We start from the raw sequence: 7,618 nt of genomic DNA, 5'->3' as shown, positions 1-7,618 counted from the left end.
AAGTGTTTAAAAGAAATATTACTGTATTTAATTTAATTTTATAAATTATGCTATAAATCTTTGTGGCAAAATGGTAACGCGATGTATGATAATAATAACAGAGTTATCTACAGAAAAACAGTTGAATTAAGGAAAAATAATGAATTTTATTATTTTTTATCTATTACATTGTAAGTTAATTGTATTAAATTTGAAAATAAGTGTAATTTCCTCATAAGTTAACTGAAATTTTTGCGTTAGAAATTAAGTTCAATTTGAAAAGGGGCAAGTTTTTAGGCATTGAAAAGTATTTTGGCCTGTTTGCCCAAGTTCCAGCGAACTTTCGCAGCGGCCTTTCGGCGCCGGGCGGGATCGACTCAGCCGTCGCTGGTGAGAATCCGCCAACCCACAATATTATACAATAGACAGAGGAGGAATACTACTAACGCTGTAAGTCCAGCGGACCCAGGAGGCACCGGAGATTTCAGCTCGGGCCTGGACTTGTACCAAATAAAGACTGCTGACACTGTTGACCTCCGAACGAAGAGATCCTCGCCTCATTGAGATCAGAAAACTCAATCCCCAAGTGTCCCACTTCATTCCGAAAAGCAATTTAAATAATACCAACGAAAATAAGCCTCCAAACAAGCCACAGCGAGCTCGCAACGTCGCCATAGCCTCCATAATAGCACGAACACTAACGCAATAGCCTCTGAAATTAGTCAAACCAGAGGGCTTAATAAAGCCAAGTAAAAAAGATGACGAGATTAGGAAGATGAAAGATTCTGTGAATAAAGTTACGAATTGGTTGCAGTCGCAAGATATTACGTCTATGTTTAAGAAGTCTTCAGCAACCTGTATTTCATAGAATCTGTGGTGTCCATGGGCGGCGGTAATCGCTTACCATAAGGTGATCCGTCTGCTCGTTTGCCTCCTATATCATAAAAAAACCGGACAAGTGCGAGTCGGACTCGCCCACCGATGGTTCCGTTCTTTTTAGTATTTGTATAGCGACAACAGAAATACATCATCTGTGAAAATTTCAACTGTCTAGCTATCACGGTTCATGAGATACAGCCTAGTGACAGACGGACGGAAGGACAGCGGAGTCTTAGTAATAGGGTCCCGTTTTACCCTTTGGGACGGAACCCTAAAAATATGTTGTCCATCTTTAACTCTAATCAATTTACATTTTCCACATGGAATCATCCTGGTAACTGAATTTTCTCGTTGCAACATTCTATGTTTAATGTGAATTTGCGTAGCCATTCCAAGAATATTAGACTTTTCGAAAGTTTCCGTATTTTGTCTCTATCATACGTACGACGAGAAAAAAGGCGTGATTCTTTGGCATATATCTAAGGACGGGCCTTACGGGCAATCGTGCAGTCTAACGCAACTAGTTGCGACCAATTGCACGCGTGATGCGAAATCATCAACCAACCGCGTTGTGACGTTAGACGCACGATTGGCTCGAATTCGTGTGCGTGAAACCACTGTACTGAGCCTATTCTTATTGCCCGTAAGGCCCGTCCTTATATATATGCCAAGGAATCACGCCTTTTTTTTGTCAATGGCGTGATTCTAGTGCAGGGGCCGTCAAATCGCGTCTCTTTGGAGGCACAATTGGGGCTCTTTACGTTAGTGTTGGTTAAGACTCGAGTCCTTCGAGTCCTCTGCTCGATTCAGTTTTTCAGACTCACACATTAAGTCTTATCTCGAGTTCTTTTCAACTTGTTAGAGACTCGAATCTTTTGTAGGGACTCACCTTTTCAGAGAACTCTCAATTTTTTGTTTGCAAAATTTCGAAATGCTTTGTCTTTAAGTTAGTTATAGCACACAAATAATACAATAACGCAGAATTTCTTTACTTTATTTAGGTTAAACTTATGAAATTGTTGACGGAGTCTTTATTCGGAGGCTCGAGTCCTTTTGAGCTCTCTTAAAAAAGACTCAATAAATGACCTCGGGACTTAAAAGACTCGGAAGTTTTTTAAGCGCTGAGTTTCGTAAAAACGAGTCGTGTTCTTCAGATTCAGACTCAAAAGATTCGATTTCCTACCAACACTACTTAACGTCACCCATAAAATTAAACCCTGAGAGTTCTTACACCAATAAAAACAAAATTTGCAGCTGTTTAAGCTTCCATAGACTGATGATTTCTACTGAATTGGCTCTTCTGAAAAGTTTGCCGTCCCCTGCCCTAGTGTATTCCTATCTAACAGTGTGCTTTTTAAAATTCTTGGAAAATTATCGCAAATTCCGTCAAGTTTTCTTATAGGGATGTTTCCAAAGTAGAAACTTCCTTTAAATTTTGTGAAATTTTCCATTAGCTACTACGGACTTGTCAAGATTTTTTGGTTACATTCTACAACTCAACAATTAACTTTCAGGTATTGTTAAGAAAACATTTTATTTTGATTTGTCTAAACATGCAAATTATTAATTTACTATAGTACCTATTACGAACACCAAGGTACTTAAAACGCGTGCTACCTATTAGTAAGATATTAAAAAAATATGTTTTAATTCGAAGGTTATTCGAATTAACTAGTGTTGATTTTATGATACCTATTAATTTCCAGTATCAAATATTTCCAGTTATTGAATGCCTACACAGGTTTTCAACGTATGAACTATTTCAAAATAAAAGTTTCAGATATGGAAAAACTGAGAAAATAAATTTCATTCCATTCCAACCTAGATATGTACCTACTTTATTTTTTAATTGGCATGTGACGAATTTACTCTGGTTCACTCAAATCTGATTATAATTCTTCCTAGTAAAACTTATTAAATCATAGATTCATAGACATTAATCATATTGTAGAAATTTTCTGGTCAAATCTTTAGTTTTACACATAATCGTATCGCATCATAATTTAAAATTAAGGATCATTTAGACGGCGCGCGATCCGCCGGCCGGCCGATGAGCCCTTAGGGTTCATTTAGACAGTGCGAGAACTCGCATGCGAGTTTCGTTACATTGCGGTATTTGATCGGTCGGCTGAATTGGATGTAACCTCAATAGTCCGCATTGTAACTAAAATCGCATGCGAGTTCGCGTTCGCGTGAAAATGAGCCCTTAGTGTCGAGACACAATGTACACATACACAATGTATACACTTCTTTAACACAATTTGTTTCAATTAATAATTACAGTTACACAAAAACATCTGACAGAACAGAACTGTCAGGACCCGTTTGAATTTGGAACATCCTTCCTTTAAGGTAATAGTTAAACGATTTTAAAAGTATGGTTATCAAATGTGGGGTATTGAAAAATCTTGGAATCCATCGACAGACACTGTCAGATATTTTTGAAATTTAAATGCAGTTACATTGCTATGCGATATACCATGTTTAAAGCGCATTTGTGCCGGTTTAAGTTAGAAATTTCAGTCAAATAATGTATGCTGTTGCGGCGACGCGCGAATAGGTACCTGCATTTGTGAAAATTACTGAATCTTTCCGAAAAGCTTGGGAAACTCGCATATTTCCGTAATTTTAGCGAGACTTAAAGATAGTTTCCAATTTTTAAAAGGTCTCCCAGTTATTTTTGAGAAATTTCCGTAATTTTCTACGTGACAAGCTTCGCACATCTGACCAGTTTTCGTGAGCATACCAGTAGGTAAGGAATTACTACATATGGAAGTTTTCCCCGTTTGATAAAATGACACGCCGACTGCCCAACGCCGCAACGCCCGCAACCGCCTTTAGGTGTACTGCAGGCTTTAGCAATAATAGTGTAAGCGGAAAACGACAAGCTTTTATAATATTTGTGTGCATAATAAAGTCTGATTCTGATATCTGTTACATATAATAAATGTTGTTTTAATGACCAAATCGCAGCATGGGTTTAGGACTCACTTTTTATACAGTTTGTAAGAAAATATAGGTAACCGATATTATTAGAGGCGTTCCCGAATTTGCTGATTTCTTAAATAAACATACTTTATAATAGAAAATTGTATTCTTAGACTATATATATAGAACTGAGACTTGGCGAAATTAATGTGACGCACAAACACATCCTTGTCAATGTACCATGCATTGAAATGTCGAAGTGGTTTCTCTACGTGTTGGCTCCGGCCCTGTGCACGCTACATAATTCGTTATAAATGTGCAAGATTGGGTTGAGTTGTACTTGCAACATTAGCGAATTCGTAAGACATGATCGTAAATTATGCTTGATAAGAAATTTAAAGGCGTGTGTAAAAAAGTGCCGTTTTTCTGCCAAAATTACAAATAAGGCCGTCAATCTACACATTAAGTAGAAATATGGTATGTCTAAAGAACACCTTTACTAACAGATTCATGAATCTGCTAATATATGCATATTTAGGCGATTTTTACGCTGACACCACATTCTTGTATCACCTGTCAAAGCCTCCAAGGGCTCCAAGGCAAGCGACACAGTGGGACGTTTTGCCAGCCCCGGACACATTTTTTTTTTTTTTTTTTTTAATTTATTGAGAAACAAACAGTCTTAAAATAAACATATGAGCAACTTAGCTAATAGCTATGGATTGATTTCGTTATAGACCTATAGTTTCCTAATTTTAAATTATTCGATGTACAATTGAAAAAATAATAATAGTGTAAACTTATAGCGTACATAACAAAAGCGTAAATTTATATAAATATATATATATATATATATATATATATATATATATATGTAGAGAACTGAGAAAATACTTAAATCACAGGTACCTATTATCAGGTTGCTGCAGCTTTTCACCGTTATTTTAGAAAAGAATATACTGCTCTTTTAAAGAGGCCTAATGAATTGCAAAACAAATCTGCGTCCATACATTAATAATTGTTTTTAGGCTAATATATATAAAAGCAAATACTATCTAGCGCAGATTAAACCCAATGTACGAAGGCTCTATATATTTAATCGAGACTGTCACATGTACACCGTGGGCCCATACAACCTGACAGATTTTAACCACGCATTCCTGAAGTAATAGGGAGCGAAAAAAAAGTAAAATGTGAAATAAAAAGTAAATTTTTGAAGACAATTTTTATCTTCGTTATTAATTCTCGAGTATTTGTGGAAAATTCTCTGTAACATTTATGCTTGAAATGTATGCCCTAATTCATAAGCTATCGAATTGTTATTATTTTTTAAATGTGCGATAGGTAAATGGACAGATAATGGTACATTAACCAAGTGCAGTCGTGTTTGGCGCCATAAAACTTTGAAGGGATGCATTTTTAAAATGGTTGAGAAAAAACATAGGTATGGGGGGTGATTTGTCGATAAAATTCATCGTACTATACGTACTTAACGGCTCCACTATACGTGCACAAACACATTGTATCGCAGCCCCTTGTTGAAGGCGATTAACCTGGCTTGAGCAACTATCAATTTTCATTATACAGTACACATTTGTTAGCACACAGTTACTGGTGTGCCGTCGGTAGTTGCCAATGAAACATTTCTTATGGCAAAGTTTCGGAAATTTCACAAAATTTCCATGGGAAACTTTTCACTTTTTAAAGATACCAACTACCACTAGCGCTTTTAAACGTGAAAAACCTTAAAATGTTAGTTGGTTTTGATTGTTCACCTTATTTTAAGAAACTCGATGTCTCCGCGGTGGGAGGTGACGAGTTAATTCCTGTGGAATTTTCTTAAGTTTCCGTAACTTTCTCAACTTTTTGGACAGTTGCACATGTGTATGTGTGGAGTGAAGCGTGAGCCGGGCCGTGGCGGCGCTGAGACAGCCGCATATCGATTTAAAGAGGTACTCAACGATATGCTTCAGAATAAATCATGTGTGCTGCTGTATCTGCTGTTTTATTATGTAACCTATTATCCTTAATTACAATTTCTTTTAGATTAGAGCATAGACTAGTTTATGTGTGTAAACTGTGTAGGATATTTAAAAAAATGCTGTTAAAGTATCTGCTAATATGTTTTGTGAAGCGCTACGGTACATTCAGCAGAGAAAAGGTACCGCGTGTTTGTATGCAAAGGTGCTAAGCTAATAGTATTGCTGACCAGGGCCGGATTTCCGCCTAGGCCCACAATAAGGCCCGTATCTAGGGGCCAGGCAACCCAGCAAACATTTTGAGATGGAGAAGGGGCCCCCCTAAATTCTTAGTGCTATACCAATTCCTCTAAATCCGGTCCTGTTGCCGACTGTACTTAATACTTTGAATGCTATGCCTATTATTTGTAACGCGTCATCGTATACCTTAAATGTATTAGACTGTAACCGTGCGCGTCTGGACGTTTTTGGCCTCCATAGATACACTACTCATAGTGTTGTGTTCCAGCCGGTGAGTAAGGTTGCCAGAGCTCATCGAGGGTGCGGAGTGTAAGGTTCGGCAACGCGCATGTAACTTCTTCTTCGTAGGCGTCCATAGGCTACGGAGGCTGCTTATGATCAGGCGGGCCGTATGCTTGTTTGCCACCGACATAGTATAAAAATGGGACTTAGAGCGCGTGAGATCTTGAATAATTATTTGGTTTTGGAAGTAAATGAACAAAGCAAAACATCGGATTATAGGAAAGTACTTGGCAAATAAGGTTAAGCGCAAAAATGGCGGGGGTAGGTATATAGTAACTTTGACGTCATAAAGTCGGCATGTACCTATTTGTATTGAGGACATCATACTGAATCCATTGATTGATATCATACAATATATACCCACATCCTAGATGACTTGTGTCAAAATAGATTTCTAAGAGACTTTAGGACCAATTAACGATCTACTATAAGAAGCAGGATTAATAAGTACGATGAATAAAATAAACCAATAAGTTTTAAGTAAAATTTATTTACAATACCAAATATTTTAATCTTAGGTAGATAGCAATTTGGTTTACAATCTTAACGATGCCCAAGACTCCATTTCGTAGTTACAAGTCTACTATAAAAACATGGCATTAAAACTTTTGACTGGTCACACAAATTGACGTGAAATCAGGCAATCACGCACTACCAATCATTTATAGAGTTAGAACTCATTAGGGCTCATTTACACGGTGCGAGAACTCGCATGCGAGTTTCATTACATTGCGGTATTTGATCGGTCGCCGAATTAGTTGTAACCTCAATAGTCCGCAATGTAACTAAAATCGCATGCGAGTTCGCGTGCCGTCTAAATCGGCCCTTAGACGGCGCGAGAACTCGCATGCGAGTTTCATTACATTGCGGTATTTGATCGGTCGGCCGAATTGGTTGTAACCTCAATTTCCCGCAATGTAGCTATAATCGCACGCGAGTTCGCGCACCGTCTAAATCAGCCCTTAGGGTTTACATTTACGTCAAATCCCTACATATTTTCGGATGTAGATAGTGACTTTTACCTACGAAAGAGTGCCATTTGGGATTGATTACTTAAAATACATTTATTTTTAGAATTAAGGAATACATCGTGATAGTGTATTCAAATCGCTATAACTTTACAATTATGGTTCAAATGTCATTAAGAAAGATTTTTATGATACAATATAAAATCAAATACAATTTGTAATTTATTTCGAGTTAGTTGAGCAAAGATTTGTGCATTCACAGAAAAAAAAAGCTATTGATAAAAAGGTGTTTACTTGGTTCAAAAGGTCGCCTGAGCGCCTTAATATTTGTTAGGTACAGTTTAAGATTTGATAATTGAATTA

This window comes from Cydia pomonella, chromosome 6 (assembly GCF_033807575.1).
Source record: "Cydia pomonella isolate Wapato2018A chromosome 6, ilCydPomo1, whole genome shotgun sequence".
In the NCBI taxonomy this organism is placed as follows: Eukaryota; Metazoa; Arthropoda; class Insecta; order Lepidoptera; family Tortricidae; genus Cydia; species Cydia pomonella.
The sequence above is the reverse complement of the archived record's forward strand: the minus strand, read 5'-3'. Positions refer to the sequence as shown.